Source organism: Leucoraja erinacea, chromosome 6 (genome assembly GCF_028641065.1).
Source record: "Leucoraja erinacea ecotype New England chromosome 6, Leri_hhj_1, whole genome shotgun sequence".
NCBI classification, from domain to species: Eukaryota; Metazoa; Chordata; class Chondrichthyes; order Rajiformes; family Rajidae; genus Leucoraja; species Leucoraja erinaceus.
The window spans coordinates 73,027,728-73,046,949 of NC_073382.1; the positions used below are offsets into that span (position 1 = coordinate 73,027,728).

The 19,222-nt window shown below is 43.9% G+C and overlaps 1 protein-coding gene across 2 annotated transcripts in view; it reads left to right on the top strand.

Moving 5' to 3' along the window:
• Window positions 1–19,222, top strand: part of LOC129698312 (protein diaphanous homolog 3-like) — a 463,901-nt gene that overhangs the window by 228,058 nt on the left and 216,621 nt on the right. The gene's annotated exons all lie outside the window — the stretch shown is intronic.

Below are 19,222 nucleotides of genomic sequence, written 5' to 3' on the forward strand. Positions count from 1 at the left end.
CGCGACCTTGCGGATATGAGCCGAGCACTCTACCACTCAGCCAGCCATTAAACTCTACGCTAAAAAATTTCCATTCCGAAGACCGACAAATTCTGAATTACGAAAAGTGTCTGGTCCCAAGGCTTTCGGATAAAAGGTTGTGCACCTGTAACACTCTCTGGAAACCAATTGCTTGGCAGTAGCAAATGTTTCCATTTTGAAATGTCTGTACTGTACAAACTGATTAAGTTCTGTCAGGTCCAAAATAATCTGACTTCCACCATCTTTCTTTGGTCTGTGATAAATATTAGATACGAATTGGTGAGTTTGATAAACTGTTTTCTCAATTTCAGCTTTTATATATAATTCTTCAATTTCAGCTTGAACTTCCAAATTCTCTTTTTGTGAGAAAATGAGTGCCTGCCTTGGTGTATGCTGTGTAGGTGGACACAAATTGGGAATGAATTCAATCCGAAAACCCTTGTATACTTTGCAGTATAAACAACTCTGATGTTATCCCATACCATTCTTTCAGAAACCAGTGTAATCTCCCCCCAACTGGTAGGTAATTCTCACTGAATATGTTTCGACAAGAACCAGACCCACCTACCTCCATGGTTACCGGTGGAGTTCTTTGTCCCCTGGTTCTGGTGGGGAAAGGCATGTTTGCCCGTGCTCCTGCTGGAGTGCGCCAGCTACGCACATTAAATGGCCGGCTTGGTCCTTGACCGGACCCGGTTTTTCAGCAAACCGCTTGTAAGGGTTCTGCTGGTCATTGGCGCCTTAATTAGCCCGACGGTTTTTGCCTAGTCGTCCAGCTCCTTCTCCCGTTTTGCGAGGTCTTCCCCGAATAGCAGATTCGGTGGCTGGATGTTACTAGGCTTACACAGGGCAGCGAACTTCGGGTTGATTGTAGGGCGGATGGCGCTCTTTCTAAGGCAGTTTATCTCAAAGTGCACATTGCACATGAGAGCCAGGGCATCCTGCTGAACCTCAGTCAGGTGCCCATCATCCACCGACCTCCCGAACGCCGTAATGCCCGAAGCAAGTAGCTACAGCACCCTTTGCAGCTTCATCTCCTGTGCCCTGATGCCTATTCCCATATGGCCCCAGATGGCATGGTTTACTGCCGGCACTTTAAGCAGGATACAATTAGCCAGGGTGTCGTACTTCTTGGCCGTTGCATCCATGGTCAACTCCTGAAGCTGGTGTGAGGCCAAGTAATTTATGCTGGCAGCCAATTCTTCCCCCAGCGGCACCCCAGAATCTGTTGGGATGGCAAATCTTGCTGCCAGGAATGGAACCTCCGGCTCGTGCCTTCATCCCTTGGGGCAGCCTCCACTGCTAAGCCCACAGATTTGGCGACAGAGTCATACTGACCCGTTATGCTCTCCTCCAAGAGGGAGACATCAGGCAGCCCAGTAGTAGATGCCGCTGGCATGGGCTCTTCGAGAGGCCTGCGCTGACACAATTCCTCCTGCTGGAGTGTGTCTTGATGGAGCATCCTCTCCATTAGGAGCTCCATCCTGGATAACCGACCAAACACGGTATCCATTCTCGGAAGGGAACCCTCCCGACCGGACTCGTCCGAGTCCTCCTGGTGGCTTTACGCCCCACCGGCGCAGCCACGGTACCCTCAGACACCAAGTCTGCAGTCGCTGGTTTTACTATTAGCGACACAGTAGATGAGCTAGGCGGCCACCCGCTACCCGCACTCCCGTGGTCTTTGGTTACGGCAACGGTTCACCTTGCTCTCAACGATTTCTCCATGCTTGGACTTGCCCTCCTGTAACAAGATTTAACAAGTGCAGAAACGACCTCCGACTAAGTTTAACACTTACCTGTTGCTTTTTAAACTTACCGCTGGAGGAGCGCTGCACCTCCCAGCCGGTCGCTGCGTCAGACGTAATGACGCGCATGCGGACTGGCGGGGCTCTTCACGGAATCACTCACGTGACTGTAAAATAACTGCAGGGCTCCACTTGGCTCTGTCACCAGTATCAATTTTTGCACTATTTTCACAGTACTACAGTGGCTACTCCTGATGTCAATCTAAAAAAAGGGATGGATTCGTGATTACGTGTAGCAATATCTGCTAAGTATTATTCCTTTTTTTTTAAGGAATCATCTGATTATTTTGTGACCTGGGGAACTCTAGCCCCAACCCTTAGATACGTTGGTATAATTGATATGGAAACAATTCCATTCTACCTAAAGCAGGATTAACAAAAATGTTTTGTTCTTGCCTGTGATCCTGCTGCAACTCCTCTTCTGTGTTGACCTTGCAGTATGGGGATGGGGTGTGTTCAAATAAACCAAGCTGTCTCAAAATGTTTTGGCATCGATAAATCACATTGCTGTGGGGCTAATAGCTGACAACTGCTTGAAATCCAAGTAGGAACAATGTGACCAGTGCTGCTGTTCATTAATGAAAATGTTATCAATCAAAAAAAGCTGAAGTCTTTGTACACCCATCATAATCAAAGTTTGTAAACAATTTCCATAGTGTCAAACTGGTGCAGGAAAACCACAGAATGTGAAAAATGTGAAACGTTGGAAATACTAAACAGATCAGGCAACATATGCGGATTTCACATTAATACTTGCTTAAAGTATTGAGAACCATAAGCAGGTGTACTAAAAGTTCATTGAATACCACAGAATACTTTTATAATTCAATTAACTTTTAGTACACCTGCTTATGGTTCTCAAAACTTTAAGCAAGTATAAACGTGAAATCCGCATATGTTGCCTGATCTGTTTAGTATTTCCAACATTTCACATTTTTCTTTTATTGTGTAAGATTGTCAACTTTTTGAACTACTTAGTATAATCAAACTGCACTTTGCTATTATATGTAAGTCAGGGGTCAGCAACCTTGTTCTGCATGGGGGCCAGGACGCATGTCTGTGATCGGATAGCGGATACATGGATCCCACCCCGGATGACAGGCATCAAATCACATGTTCACATAGATCCCGCCCCATCCAGGACTCCACCCGGAGCACTGGCCCCTAGTTACGGGCGCTCACGAACATGGCGTACCTATGGACCATTGCCTTTGCTCTGTCCTAAAGGCGGTGGCTCAAATACTCACACTCACTTGTCCCCGGCCTACTGACAACTACGATCCCGACAGTGAAGCCCAGATACAGAAGGTGCGTGGCTGTGCTGGCAGCTTTGTGCAGGATGCGGTGCAGCCAGAGCTCAGCGTTGTTCGGCGGCTCCGCCATTGCGGCTGCCAGCGCAGGCCTCCTTGCATCATCACGCCTGGGTACCGTGGCCTTGGGCACGGGAGATACCGGAGATGACTGAAGTCTGCCGGACGGATGCTTATGGGAAAAAAAAACACGCTGCGGCCTGATGATTTCGGGTTACGGGCCGTATTTGGCATGTAAGCGAAGGATATTCATCATCGCCTGTATTTTGCCAAATATGCTACCAACACTTGCATTTGTGAGTTTTGTATTTCATTAAATTGGTCACTAATTCCTTCTGCAATAAAATAAAAATGGAATGTCAAAATGAGGCCACTTATATGCACTTGGGAACAAAAGGTCTAGTATGGATTGTGTGTGTAAAATTGTTACATTGCCAGTGCACTTCCCTGCTCTGTTTTTTATTTGCCATCCTTATCTCAGTGTTGGTTTATCTTGTTTATCTATGGAACATAAACATTGGAATAATGAGGGGTAGTGTGCCTGAAAAAGATTTTGATGGATTTCTGGATGAGGTATTGCAATGTTTGTTGTTGCACATAGTTTTTCTTAAAATTCTATTAAAAACTATGAACATAGTTTAATCATTAATTTGTAAAATCCTTTATTTTAAAATGTTAATATAGGTACAGGTTTATTACCTTCCTGTGTTTTAAACCAAACATGAAGTATAAATCTTGCAGGCGTGTGTAACACTCGTTGCCCTTTAACCTCAAAAGCTTTATCTGGGGATTTATAAAAATTGGTATGAATGATGGAGAGTGGTGGTATTTTCTCTTGCCATTTCATATCAAAGCTGTACTGAAAAATGGAACATCACATTATATCTGGCACAAAATTCTTTGCAACATCAAAATTGATATCTTTAAAGGATTCACATTGTCAGATGGGATTACCACAAAGCTTCATGCCCAATTTTCATTTGATTTGTTTCAGATATAATACATAGAAAAGTCATAGCTGGGGATTATAGTCCATCTCTTTGCTGCAGTGATGCTTCCATCAACATTTACCTGTCAGAAAATGCATTAGGCTTGGGGCCCCTCCTAATCCCCCCAACACAAAACAGAAATAACAGGGTGAAATATGTGCTGCAGAAAATTTTACTTATCAACTGCTACGTTCTTTCTGAAATCAAATGATGAGCGGCCATTGTCATGTTTCCTTTTAAGCAAATGTGAAATACTAATTCTAAGTGTGAAGTGAATGTTTTGATGCCCACCTTAAGTTGTGCCCCTTTGAATTCCAGCTTCAGAGTGTCTATAGAACTTTCACCTTAAAAATTGTAATCACTTAAAATATGCAAGATGCTACAACATATATCCACTTTTATCGTTTTTACAGCAATGACTTGCAGCCAGTGTTATAACACCTCTGGGGGGAAAATAATAGGAAATACCAAAGATACTCAGCAGGTTGTAGAAGGAAAAACAGGTTTACATTTTGTGTCAATTATGCTTCAGTTCTACAAATACAATTTGTATTAAACCATTAATCCATAACTTTCTTGGAGATTTAATGTAATTTAGTATAATATCTTAGATTTAAATTCTGCATTTGCAGCTCAATATTTATCATAAACAAAAAAAATTAAAATACATTTGGCACAGTTGAGTGTACCAATTAATACATCACTTGTATTAACTCTGCAGTACAAGATTATGTATAAGGGAATAAGTACTGTACAATGGTTTTTCAGAATTAAATCACTTCCTTTAAATGTTCCCGTTGTATTCACACATATAAACTACATCATGTTAAGCAAAGGAATCAATATTTTGAAAATATGGAGCATCTATTTCATTGTAGCATTGTATGCAACAATATGCACTTTATGCATGATCCATTCAAATTTATAATAGGTTGTATGGCTTAATTCATCAGATAATTTTCACACGTATGATGAATTTATATGGAGGTTTATAAATGAATAATGTAGCAGCTCTGCACTATTGAATCTCTGTTGAATATATATAATTTTCTGTTATTAGGTGCTGCCTGTCATTTGAATTGTGATTTAATTTCTCCAAACTAAGTCATCAGTACTAAATCACATGCTGTTGTTATTAATTGTTCACAATAGTTAATTCCTGCATCCCTAACCCAGAAATATAAAAATACTTCCATTTATCTGCCATTTGGTTGCTGTAGGTCTTGGAACTGAAATCATACTTGGAGACTCGAGAGATAACATATGCTAAAATCTTGAGCAAAAAGTAAAATGCTGGAGTATCTCAGCAGGTCATCTGTGGAGAGAATGGTGTGATAAACGTAATCCCATCACCAATCACATCTTCCAACTCGATAGAGACCACACTCTGCAGTTCCTTGGTTCGCTCACCCCTTGCCCTCCCCGGGCTCTTTCCTCTGCAACTGCAGGAGATGTAACACCTGTCTCTACACCTCCTCTCACTTGCATCCAGGGACCCCAGCAGCCCCTTCAGATGAAAAACAGGTTTGTGTACACATAGATACATAGTAAATAGGTGCAGGAGTAGGCCATTCGGCCCTTCGAGCCTGCACCGCCATTCAATATTATCATGGCTGATCATCCAACTCAGTATCGCGTACTTGCCTTCTCTCCATACCCCCTGATACCTTTAGCCACAAGGGCCACATCTAACTCCCTCTTAAATATAGTCAATGAACTGGCCTCAACTACCCTCTGTGGCAGAGAGTTCCAGAGATTCACCACTCTCTGTGTGAAAAATGTTTTTCTCATCTCGGTCTTAAAGGATTTCCCCCTTATCCTTAAACTGTGACCCCTTGTCCTGGACTTCCCCAACATCGGGAACAATCTTCCTGCATCTAGCCTGTCCAACCCCTTAAGAATTTTGTAAGTTTCTATAAGATCCCCCCTCAATCTCCTAAATTCTAGCGAGTATAAGCCGAGTCTATCCAGTCTTTCTTCATATGAAAGTCCTGACATCCCAGGAATCAGTCTAGTGAACCTTCTCTGCACTCCCTCTATGGCAATAATGTCCTTCCTCAGATTTGGAGACCAAAACTGTACGCAATACTCCAGGTGTGGTCTCACCAAGACCCTGTACAACTGCAGTAGAACCTCCCTGCTCCTATACTCAAATCCTTTTGCTATGAAAGCTAACATACCATTTGCTTTCTTCACTGCCTGCTGCACCTGCATGCCTACTTTCAATGACTGGTGTACCATGACACCCAGGTCTCGTTGCATCTCCGCTTTTCCTAGTCGGCCACCATTTAGATAATAGTCTGCTTTCCTTTTTTTGCCACCAAAGCGGATAACCTCACATTTATCCACATTATACTGCATCTGCCAAACATTTGCCCACTCACCCAGCCTATCCAAGTCACCTTGCAGTCTCCTAGCATCCTCCTCACAGCTAACACTGCCCCCCAGCTTAGTGTCATCTGCAAACTTGGAGATGTTGCCTTCAATTCCCTCATCCAGATCGTTAATATATATTGTAAATAGCTGGGGTCCCAGCACTGAGCCTTGCGGTACCCCACTGGTCACTGCCTGCCATTGTGAAAAGGACCCGTTTACTCCTACTCTTTGCTTGCCTGTTTGCCAGCCAGTTCTCTATCCACATCAATACTGAACCCCCAATACCGTGTGCTTTAAGTTTGTATACTAATCTCTTATGTGGGACCTTGTCGAAAGCCTTCTGAAAGTCCAGATACAACACATCCACTGGTTCTGCCCTATCCACTCTACTAGTTACATCCTCGAAAAATTCTATAAGATTCGTCAGACCTGATCTACCTTTCGTAAATCCATGCTGACTTTGTCCAATGATTTCACCACTTTCCAAATGTGCTGCTATCCCATCTTTAATAACTGACTCTAGCAGTTTCCCCCCTACCGATGTTAGACTAACTGGTCTGTAATTCCCCGTTTTTTCTCTCTCCCTCCCTTCTTAAAAAGTGGGGTTACGTTAGCTACCCTCCAATCCTCAGGAACTACTCCAGAATCTAAAGAGTTTTGAAAATTATAACTAATGCATCCACTATTTCTGGAGCTACTTCCTTAAGTACTCTGGGATGCATCCTATCTGGCCCTGGGGATTTATCGGCCTTTAATCCATTCAATTTACCCAACACCACTTCCCGACTAACCTGGATTTCACTCAGTTCCTCCATCTCCTTTGACCCTGTCCCCTGCTATTTCCGGCAGATTATTTATGTCTTCCTTAGTGAAGACGGAACCAAAGTAGTTATTCAATTGGTCTGCCATATCCTTGTTCTCCATGATTAATTCACCTGTTTCTGAATGCAAAGGACCTACATTTGTTTTAACTAATCTCTTTCTCTTCACATATCTATAAAAACGTTTGCAGTCAGTTTTTATGTTTCCCTGCCAGTTTCCTTTCATAATCTATTTTCCCTTTCCTAATTAAGCCCTTTGTCCTCCTCTGCTGGTCTCTGAATTTCTCCCAGTCCTCTGGTATGCTGCTTTTTCTGGCTAATTTGTACGCTTCATCTTTTGCTTTGATACTATCCCTGATTTCCCTTGTTATCCACGGATGCACTACTTTCCCTGATTTATTCTTTTGCCAAACTGGGATGAACATTTTTTGTAGTTCATCCATGCAGTCTTTAAATGCCTTTCGTCAACCCTTTTAGAATTAATTGCCAGTCAATCTTGGCCAATTCACGTCTCATACCCTCAAAGTTATCTTTCTTTAAGTTCAGAACCATTGCTTCTGAATTAACAATGCCACTCTCCATCCTAATTAAGAACTCAACCATATTATGGTCACTTTTGCCCAAGGGGGCACGCACAACAAAACTGCTAACTAACCCTTCCTCATTACTCAATACCCAGTCTAGAATAGCCTGCTCTCTCGTTGGTTCCTCTACATGTTGGTTTAGAAAACTATGCCGAATACATTCCAAGAAATCCTCTTCCTCAGCACCCCAGCCAATTTGATTCACCCAATCTATATGTAGATTGAAGTCACCCATTATAACTGTTTTACCTTTGTTGCACACATTTCTAATTTGCTGTATGATGCCATCCCCAACTTCATTACTACTGTTCGGTGACCTGTACACAACACCCACTTGCGTTTTCTGCCCCTTAGTGTTTCGCAGCTCTACCCATACCGATTCCACATCCTCCAAGCTAATGTCCTTCCTTTCCATTGCGTTAATCTCCTCTCTAACCAGCAACGCTACCCCACCTCCTTTTCCTTTCTGTCTATCCCTCCTGAATATTGAATATCCCTGGATTTACAGCTCCCAGCCTTGGTCACCCTGGAGCCATGTCTCCGTGATCCCAACTATATCATAATCATTAATAGCTATCTGCACATTCAACTCATCCACATTATTACGAATGCTCCTTGCATTGAGACACAAAGCTTTCAGGCTTGTTTTTACAACGCTCTTACCCCTTTTACAATTATGTTGAAAAGTGGCCCATTTTGATTTTTGCCCTGGATTTGTCTGCCTGACACTTTTACTTTTCACCTTGCTGCCTATTGCTTCCACCCCCATTTTACACCCCTCTGTCTCTCTGCTCACTCATTTAAGAACCCCACCATCGCTTATTCTCTGTTTATTATTGTTATCTTCTTTCCCCCCTACATGTTGGGTCTGAGTGCTTTCCTTCTCTGCCTCACACACTGTCTACTAGGTTTCTCTATTTGAGTCCCTCCCCCCAACCGTTCTAGTTTAAAGTCTCCCCAGTAGCCTTTGCAAATCTCCCCACCAGGATATTGGTCCCCTTCGGGTTCAAGTGCAACCTATCCTTTTTGTACAGGTCGCACCTTCCACAAAAGAGGTCCCAATGATCCAGAAATTTGAATCCCTGCCCTCTACACCAGTCCTTCGGCCACGCATTTATCCCAGTCCTTCGGCCACGCATTTATCCTCCACCTCGCTCCATTCCTACTCTCACTGTCACGTGGCACCGGCAGTAATCCTGAGATTGTTACCTTTGCAGTCCTTCTCTTTAACTCCCCTCCTAACTCCCTAAATTCTCCTTTCAGGGCCTCTTCTCTTTTTCTACCTACTTCAGACCTCTGCAGACTTTGTGTCCTGAATTCTGTGCTCCCGATGTCCTCCTTTACATCAACGTAGACTAGGTGATAAATCCAACCCCCAATTTTCTTGTTTCTATTTAAACCATTCCCTCCATCCATATCCCACTCACCGCTTTACACTTCCCTCCTTTCCATATCTGGCACCCTAATTTTTACCTCTAACCATTGTCACTTACTCCAACCATCTATTAGTCATTCCCCCACACCTGTGTCTACCTTCACCTGCCAGGCTTTGCCCCATTGCCACCTCTTTTCCAGCTCTCTATCCCCTCCCATCAATCTGAAGAAATATCATCTGTCCATTCCCTCCACATTTGCTGCCTGACCCACTGAGTTCCTTCAGCAATTTGTATTTTGTTCAAACTCATTATTTGTTCATTGTAGTTTTGTTGCTAATTTTGTTGCATAAGCTTTAGCTAGTCCTGCTTCTTCCCATTTCTGCGAAAGGGAACAGAAAATGTGTAGACTGTGGTCACGCAGAAGAATATGGTCAGTCTTTTTCACTACAATATTGCACCTCAATTCCATCAAGCTTCTTGCTTGGGTGAAATAAAATATGTAGGAATAGTGGGAAATTTATTCCATTCCGGAACTAAGTTCACGCCGTAGACATGGCAGTAAATTCAATTAAAAGTCAAGTCAAGTCAAGTCAAGTTTATTTGTCACATACACATACGAGATGTGCAGTGAAATGAAAGTGGCAATGCTCGCGGACTTTTGTGCAAAAGACAAACAACCAAACAACCAAACAAATTATAAACACAATCATAACATACATATTATTTTACACAATAAATAATGGAATGAAAAACGTTCAGTAGAGTTAGTCCCTGGTGAGATAGGCGTTTACAGTCCGAATGGCCTCTGGGAAGAAACTCCTTCTCAGCCTCTCCGTTCTCACCGCATGGCAACGGAGGCGTTTGCCTGACCGTAGTAGCTGGAACAGTCCGTTGCAGGGGTGGAAGGAGTCTCCCATGATTTTATTTGCTCTGGAGTTGCACCTCCTGTTGTATAGTTCCTGCAGGGGGGCGAGTGAAGTTCCCATAGTGCGTTCGGCCGAACGCACTACTCTCTGCAGAGCCTTCTTGTGCTTGGCAGAGCAATTCCCAAACCAGATGGTAATATTTCCGGACAAGATACTTTCCACCGCCGCTGCGTAGAAGCACTGGAGGATCCTCGGAGACACTCTAAATTTCCTCAATTGCCTGAGGTGGTAAAGGCGCTGCCTTGCCTTACTCACGAGTGCTGAGGCGTGTGATGCCCATGTCATAAAAAAACATATCAAACCTGTGTGTTTCAAACAAATCATAAGTATAACTGCTCTGGCACTGGATGGTGCGCATTTTCCCTTTGTAGGTCACATCAATAGATGCGGCCGCGCTGAATTCTATCTTTAAAACAAAGTCATAGGATGGAGAGGTCTTCTTTAACACTGTTGCTTATTAAAACATAACACTGTTGCTTATTAAAACAAACCTTCAATCAGGATTGGATCAAGAATAACTCGGGAGATGAAATTGGAACATCGCAGAAATGACAAGTAAACGGCAAACTTGTCATACCTGTGGGAACTCGGTTAAAATCTTGATCATACACTTGCAATCTCGTACACAACCACAAGTCTTTCACTCGGGGTACCTCTTGTGTCAACTCGCAACGTGAGACTCAGCTTTTACCTACTCATTTGCCTGCATTTGACCTCTATGCCTCTCTTTTTTCCTATTCCAAATACCATTATAATCTTATAATACAAATACATCCTATAATTCTATCTGCCTCCACTACCTCCTTTGGTAGTTGGTTTCAGATATTCACCACTCTCCATGTGAATAATTTACTCCTGAGGTTTCCTTTTAATTTCTCCCATCTCACCTTGAACCTATGCCCTCGTGTTCTAGACTCCCATCTCCTGGGAAAATTATGCCCCGCTTTATCCTTAGACAGCCTTCTTCGCTAAATACTATTCCATCAAATTTTGTACATTCTCTTCAAAGAAAATTGTATTACTTTACAAAGTAGTTAGTCCATCTTTGGTCGTCAGCATGATTCTACCTCCAGAGCTAATCAAATAGAAGTCTTTGTTCTTAAAGGTTCAGGTTCATTGCGTAGGCCGTGAAATGAATAATTTAAACATTTCTCCAGAAACTTTAAGATTACATGGAGAGGATATTGGTATTTCAGATAAATTCTGTTATTTATAATAATAATTTTCCTTGTTTTATTCTGAGCTTAAGATAGATTTGTTAATGCAAAAGTATCATGGTTGGAAGCATTCCATCCATTTTCTTTATTGTGTTTCCAAAAGTATAATCAAAAAATATACAAATAAACAGCCACAAAAAAAAATCAATTTACAATGCTATCTTTGATTTTAAATTGCTTGCAGTAAACATTTGTTTATATATAAACCTATGCGTTTCATTTAGAATAGTAGCATAGTCAATTGTTTTTGTTCCATTTGTTAGACAAATTATTACATTTATGTTAGCTGCCTGCAGATTATGCTTTGCCCTTTCAAAAATGCTTGCATTATCAAAACTAAATAATCTTCCTATAACTGCCCACAATTTTTAGCCTTGGGCAAAAAATGTGGGAAACTGTTATCATCCTGTTTTATTATTAATGAATATTTGAATTTTGTTTTGCTCTATTTCTTTGGTATTTAAAAAATCATTTGATCATAAATATCAGGCAAAGTAGAAGTGCCATGTAAAGATTTTCCTCTTGAGTTCCTCATTAGTTTTGAGCATAGGTTTGGCAATTATTGAGTGTAAATCTAAAGGTAATTATTGTTATCATCAGCCTTGTAATAAATTCTTGCAGCACGGAAACAGGCCTATCGGCCCAACTCGTCCATGCCAACCAAAATGCTCCATCTAATATTGTCACATTTCCCACATTTCCCACATACTCATTACCCTCTGTGTGTTAAACAAAAAAACGTTGCCTCCAAGGTTCCCGTTAAATTTGACCCATCTAATTCTTAATAATAAGAATAAGGGGTAAGCCACTTAGAACGGAGACGAGGAAACACTTTTTCACACAGGGAGTTGTGGAATTCTCTGCCTCAGAGGGCGGTGGAGGCCGGTTCTCTGGATACTTTCAAGATAGAGCTAGATAGGGTTCTTAAAGATAGTGGAGTCGGGGGATATGGGGAGAAGGCAGGAACCGGGTACTGATTGGGGATGATCAGCCATGATCACATTGAATGGCGATGCTGGCTCGAAGGGCCGAATGGCCTACTCCTGCACCTATTGTCTATTGTCTATTAAACAATATTCCTGATAATTCCTGATTATTGTACCCTGGGAAAAGGATTGTACACCTTATCTGTTTCTCCTTATGATTTTATACACATCTATAAGATCATCTCTCAGTGTCCTGTGCTCCAAGGAATGAAGTCCTAGCCTGCCCAATCTCTCCCTATATCTCAGCCCTTGGGTCCTGGCATCATCCTTGTAAATCTTCTCTGCGCTCTTTGCAGCTTAATGGTATCTTTCCTATAGCAGTGGCCGAAACTGAACATAATATTTCGAGTGCGCCTCACCACATCTTGTACCTCTGTAGCATAATGTCCCAATGTCTATTCTTAGTTCCTTGGCTGATGAAGGCCAATATTGGCAAAAGCCTTCTCCATCTTATCTACTATGTACTTATACTCCTGTAGTTTAGTTTAGTTTAGTTTAGTTTAGAGAGATACAGCACATAAACAGGCCCTCAGCCTACCGAGTCCACGCCGACCAAGGATCCCCACACACTAACACTATCCCACACACACTGGGGACAATTTACAATTTTACCAAGCCAATTAGCCTACCGACCTGTATGTCTTTCGAGTGTGGGAGGAAACTAGAGCACTCAAGTTACGGGGAGAACACACAAACTGTCCAGATAGCACCCATAGTCAGGATTGAACCCGCGTGTCTGGTGCTGTAAAGCAGCAACTCTACCTCTGCGCCACCGTGCCGCCCCCGTATTGCTTCGTGAATTCAATGAAGACAAATTTACATGATCTAAATGTTTATAATAGCGAGGGTCTGTACTAATAATTATGTACCTGTACTATTATGCTGAAAGACATGTGATTGACAATATTCTAAGATATTTAACTTTTAAGGATTATTCCTTTAGCAAATAGAAGACGATAGTCAAGGAAACAACATTTTTGCTGTTCTGGTGTTCTACATTAGAGTTAACACTTTTTATCAATCTATGTTAATAGTTCTATTGCCATTCCTGTCACACCTGTATGTATACTTGCAGCATCATTGGTGGTTTTAAATAAATCTGAACTTCCGTGGATAATGCCAAGCGTGATTTAAGTAGCTGTAAGGAGCATTAGTGTCATTTGTAGATGCCATCAATGTAAAGTAAATACCATAACACTACTTTTAGTTTTGGTAAATAATTTATGACAGCCTGTTGAAGGTCTGTGGAATTTTCAATTTGCAAGTTTGCTGTTGGTCTCTTAACTTGACGAGGATAAAGTCTCAGTGCTGGTCCTCTTAGACTTCACAACAGCTTTTGACACCATAGATCACAGTATTCTTCTAGATTGGTTAGAAAACTGGGTCGGCCCGTCAGATCAGGTACTTAGTTGGTTCCAATCATATATAAGTGGAAGGAAGTAGTTTGTTAGTCTTGGGGCCAGCTGCATGATATATGCTTTGGTGTAGCACAAGATAGCTGCCTTTTCCTTGTATATGCTGCCTCTAGGAGGCGTTATCAGACAGCATAATGTAATTTTTTTAAGTTATGTTGATGACACTCAGTTATACCTCTGTTGAACCCACTGATGCAAATGCCTTAAGTTCTTTGATTCCTGCCTATTTTCCATTAAAAAATGGATGAATGGAACTTTCTTAAACTCAACGATGACAAGACAGAAATATTACTGCTTGGTTCAAAACCCAAGAGAGAGAGATGTTACTTGGTAAACTGGGAAATTTGACTGCCATGTCAAACAAGGTCACAAGCCTGGAGGTAAAAATTGACAATGATCTTAATTTTAAATCTCACATAAATAGGGTAACAAAGTGTGCTTTCTATCACCTCAAAAATATTGCTAAAGTATGGCTTTTCTTAACTCAACATGACTGTAAACAACTCATACATGCTTTCATATCAAGCAGGCGATTACTGCAATGTCTTATTTACCAGACTGCCTTCAAAATCCACCACCAAGTTACAACTCATTCAAAATGCCACAGCCCAGCTCTTAACAAATACCAAGAAAAGGGAACATATCACCCCAGTATTATATTCCCTTCATTGGCTCCCTGTGAGATCCAGGATAGACTATGAGGTTCTCCTTCTTGTTTATAAAGCCCCTAAATGGCTTAGGAGCACCATATTTTACAGTCCCTCCTTCCCTATGCCCCTACTCGAGCGCTTAGGTCTTCTGATGCTGGCCTGTTAGCCTCTCAATGCCGCAGCAATAAGAAAATTGGTGATGCAGCCTTTTTCAATTACGCCCCCAAGCTGTGGATTACCCTATACAGGGCTATGAGAGATGCCCACTCAGTTGACATTTTTAAACGGCAGCTAAAGACTTATCTTCTTAATCAAGGTTTTAACTGATTTTACTCGCTTTGTCCTTTTGCACTCAATTTTATATTTTATATGTTTATATACATCTGTGCTTTTTATGCTATTAACTGCCCATGTTCTTACTGTTTTAAATTTCATTTTTGTTTAGACCTAAGTGGAAAGCACTTTGGTTGCATTCAATTGTATGGAAAGTGCTATACAAATAAAGTTATTATTGTTATTATTAACTTTCTATTATCAGTCAGCTCTTTTACTCTCCACTCCAAAACAATTGCAGAAATTGGAATTTCAGGGTTCATTTTTCGGTAGTCTTGAGATCTTGTTATTTTGTCAGTGCAGAAAATGAACAGTCTATATATTGTAGAGTGTGCTTTCCTGCATGGACAAAATAAGATTTCCCCACTCTCTCCTCCCCCCCCCCCCCCTCTCCCCCCCCCTCTCTCTCCCCCTCTCCCCCCCCTCCTCCCATCTATACCCCCCTCTCACCCCCTCCCTCTTCTCCCCCCCCCCTATTACCCCCCTCCGCCCTCCCCCCTCACCCCCTCCCCCACCCTTCCCCCCCCCACCCCCTCCCCTCCTCCCTTCCCCCCCTCACCCTCCCCCCCTTCCCCCCCCCCCTCCCTTCCCCCCTCCCCCTTCTCCTCCCCTCCCTCCCCTCCCCTCTCCGTCCTTCTGCCCCTCTCCTCTGTCCTGCCCCTCTCTCTGTCCTGCCCCTTCTCTCTCTTCCCTCTTCTCTACTCCCTCCCCTCCTAGACCCCCCCCTCTCCCTCTGGGGGCTATGCGTCAGTAGATAGGGCCATTATGTGGTAAAATCAAATTAACAATATTAATATAATATCAAGGGGGTAGCTAGCATGCGGGGGGGGGGGGGTCTAGTGTGTGTGATGCCACCCCGCCCCCCCCCCCCCCCCCCCCCCCCCCGCAAAACGTGCGTTAGGGGAACAGACCTAACGAGTCTGCACTTGGTCTAGTATCTATTAAAACTGTGTGTGTGTGTGTGTGTAATTTTGCATGTGAAACGTATCTTCTCGATAACCAGGCGCCGAAACGGGACATTTTTTACATATTTCAGTAGAGATTTTCCTTGCGAGTTTAGAAATCCACTCCTCTGTACCTTTGGTACATTATTTTCCTGACTTTTTAATTAAAATTGTTGACCAATCTGACCTTTTTTTAAATCTGACCGCTGCCCAGCTGCTGACATTACAATAACAGTGACATTTTTACATCTTCCAGTAGAAAATTTCCTTATGATTTCAAAAATCCATTTCTCTATAAATATGGTTGATTATTTCCCGAGATATTTACTAAAATTTATCACCAAACTGACAATTAAAAAAAATATCAAGGTTGCCCAGCTGCTGATCTCACAATGCCTTTGCTCCTGGCCCAACTGACTCCTGGCCCCGCCCCGCCCGGCCCCACCCCTCCCTGCCTGGCTGCTGGCCCCGCCCGGCCCTGACCTGCTGACCTCACAATGCCTTTGCACCTGGCCCAACATCCTCCTGGCCCTGCCCGGCCCTGCCCCCACAGCCTGCCAGTTTGTTGATTCCATTGTTTTTCAATGAATTGAATTATTTCTCACTTAACATCATTAATTCTTAACATTAACTTTTAATTTCAAAGACAGTTTAAAAAAACAGAAATTTGCTGTCTTCATTGACAGCTTAGATCGGACCCGCTGTGTGTGTGTGGGGTTGGGGCTGGGGGTTCTCCCCTGAATTCCATAGAGCTGCCGACAGCATTCGTGCATTAGACGCGGATGCTTCATTTCCAGAACATTGGGGGAGAGGAGAGGCGGGGAAGCAAGAGGGGGAGGAGGGGAAGCAAGAGGGGGAGGAGGGGCTCCCTCTCTGCCCCCCCCTCCCTCTCTGCCCCCTCCCTCTCTGCCCCCTCCCTCTCTGCCCCCCCCCCTCTCTGCCCCCATCCCCTCTCTGCCCCCCTCCCCTCTCTGCCCTCCCCTTCCTCTCTGCCCCCCCACCCTCTGCCCTCCTCACCTCTCTCTCTGCCCCCCTCTCTCCCCCCCCTCCCCTCTCTAGGGAGTGGTGAATATTGGGACGGATGGGTGAGAGGTAGAGTATTGCGTTCAGGAACCAGCCCTCCCCTGTGACGCCGCGTCCTCCCACCCCTCCAACTCTACACTCCTCCTCCCTCTTTACCCCATCCCCCTCCTTCTCCACCCCCCTCTCTAGCCGCGCCTGCACAATTAGGGAGTTTGCATGAGTGGATAAGGTGAGGGATGGGGTAAAATGAACGAATTAATAATACTATAATATTAAAGGGGGGGGGGGGGGGGGGTTGTGTGTGTGTGTGTGTGTGTGCAGAAGGCATTTTTGTGGCATCCTCGCTTGCCCGGCCCCCCTCCACCTCCCCCCCCCCCCCCCCCTTCTCCCCCTCCCCCTCCTCCCCCCCCCCCCCCCCCCCCTTCCCCCCCTTCCTCCCCCCCTCTGTCCCCCTCCCCACACTACCCCCCTCCCCCCCCCTCCTCCTCCCCCCCTCTCCCCCTCTCCCCCTCCACCCCCCCCCCCCCCTCCTCTCTCCCCCTCCTCCCCCCCCCCATTCTCCCCCCCCCCCCCTCCTCTCTCCTCCTCCTCTCTCTCCCCCCCTCCATCTCTAACCCCCCTCCATATCTACCCCCCCTCCTCTTCCTCACTACCCCCTCCCCCTCCTCTCCCCCCCCTCTCTAGCCGCGCCTGCACAATTGGGGGTTATGCGTGAGTGGATAGGGTGAGGTATAGGGTAAAATGAGGGGGGGGTTATTGAGTGTGTGTGTGTGTGGAGGAGGTGGTTAATGTGTGTGTGTGTGCAGGAGCCCCCCCCCCCCCCCCCCCCCGCAACCGTGTGTTGAGGGTCGGGACCCAACAGATCCACTATTGGGTTTGCCAATGACACATTAAGTTTGCCGACGACACCACGGTGGTAGGACTGATCAGTGACAACGACGAGTCAGACTACAGGGATGAGGTCCAGCACCTGACAACCTGGTGTGCCAACAATAACCTCGTCCTCAACTCCAAGAAGACGAAGGAAATTATTGTTGACTTCAGGAAGATCAGAGGGGGCAGACATACCCCCATCCATATAAACGGGACTGAGGTGGAGCACGTCTCCAACTACAAATTCCTCGGGGTACATATCTCGGAGGATTTGTCCTGGTCCCTCAACACCTCCAAGCTGATCAAAAAGGCGCAGCAGCGCCTTTACTTCTTGAGGAGGCTCAAGAAAGCTCACCTGCCCCCCCAGATCCTGTCCAACTTTTACTGCTGTACCATCGAAAGCATCCTGACCACCTGCTTCACGGTATGGTACAGCAGTTGCACCGTAGCGGACAGGAAGGCACTACAACGGGCGGTGAAAACCGCGCAGTACATCATCTGTGCCCCGCTCCCTGCCATGGATGCCCTCCACCGAAAACGGTGTCTGAGACGGGCCGGGAAGATCATTAAAGACCCCTCCCACCCCAACCATGGACTGTTTGCCCTCCTCCCATCAGGGAGGCGGTACAGGAGCCTCAGGTCTCGTACCAGCAGGATGAGGAACAGCTTCTACAATAATACCATCACATTGCTGAACTTGGAGTCTCTCCGTCCACATTGCTCGATTATTGTTTGATTATTCTGTATTTTTATTTCTATATTGGACTATACTACGGACTGACGCTAAACTGCATTTCGTTGTACCCATACTCGTATTTGTGCAATGACATTAAAGTTGAATTGAATTGAATTGAATATTGGTCTAGTTTCCTATTTTTAAAAATACATCACAGAGTTGAGTTTTAAAGGAGTAAGGTGACATGATAGCTGTTGAGCAGCTTCACATTTTTTCGAACAACCTTGTTTGTTGGCGTTAATTTCCACAGAATAATTATTTCACATTTTTGTGTTTCCTAAAATGTTTTGTTTTTTAACATTTATTTGAACTGGGAACTTTTACCATAATCTTATCTATCTGTGCCAATATTTATTTCAATTTCTGTAAAGTGTTTAAAAAATTGGTTAAGAAGTAGAGTATCTTTTCTCGTGGTGTGCTGTTTGGAGGAAATCTTAATCCTTCAATTATTGGCTCTTCACTGTGGCTAGACAGCATCCGTCACACCTGACAGAAAGTGATCTTGGAAAAGCAGAAACTTGTATTAAATGGATCGCTGAGTGTTTGTGGAACTGTTTGAGATTATTTATGTTTTGCTGAAGACAATTAAGTTAAATTTAGATTTTGTCTCAAGCTAGATATGAATTGCTTTGTTTTTCTGCTTCATTAATAACGTGTTTACACATTAAGATTAACAGGTCCTGAAATTAGAGCCATTGAACACAAAAACAGGCCACAATGACTTATGGCCTCAATGTCTGTACCACCTAACATGTCATATCTATACTAATCCCATTTACCATTATTTTGTCCATAGCCCGTCTTGGCAACTCGCGTGTTCTTTCAGATACTTCT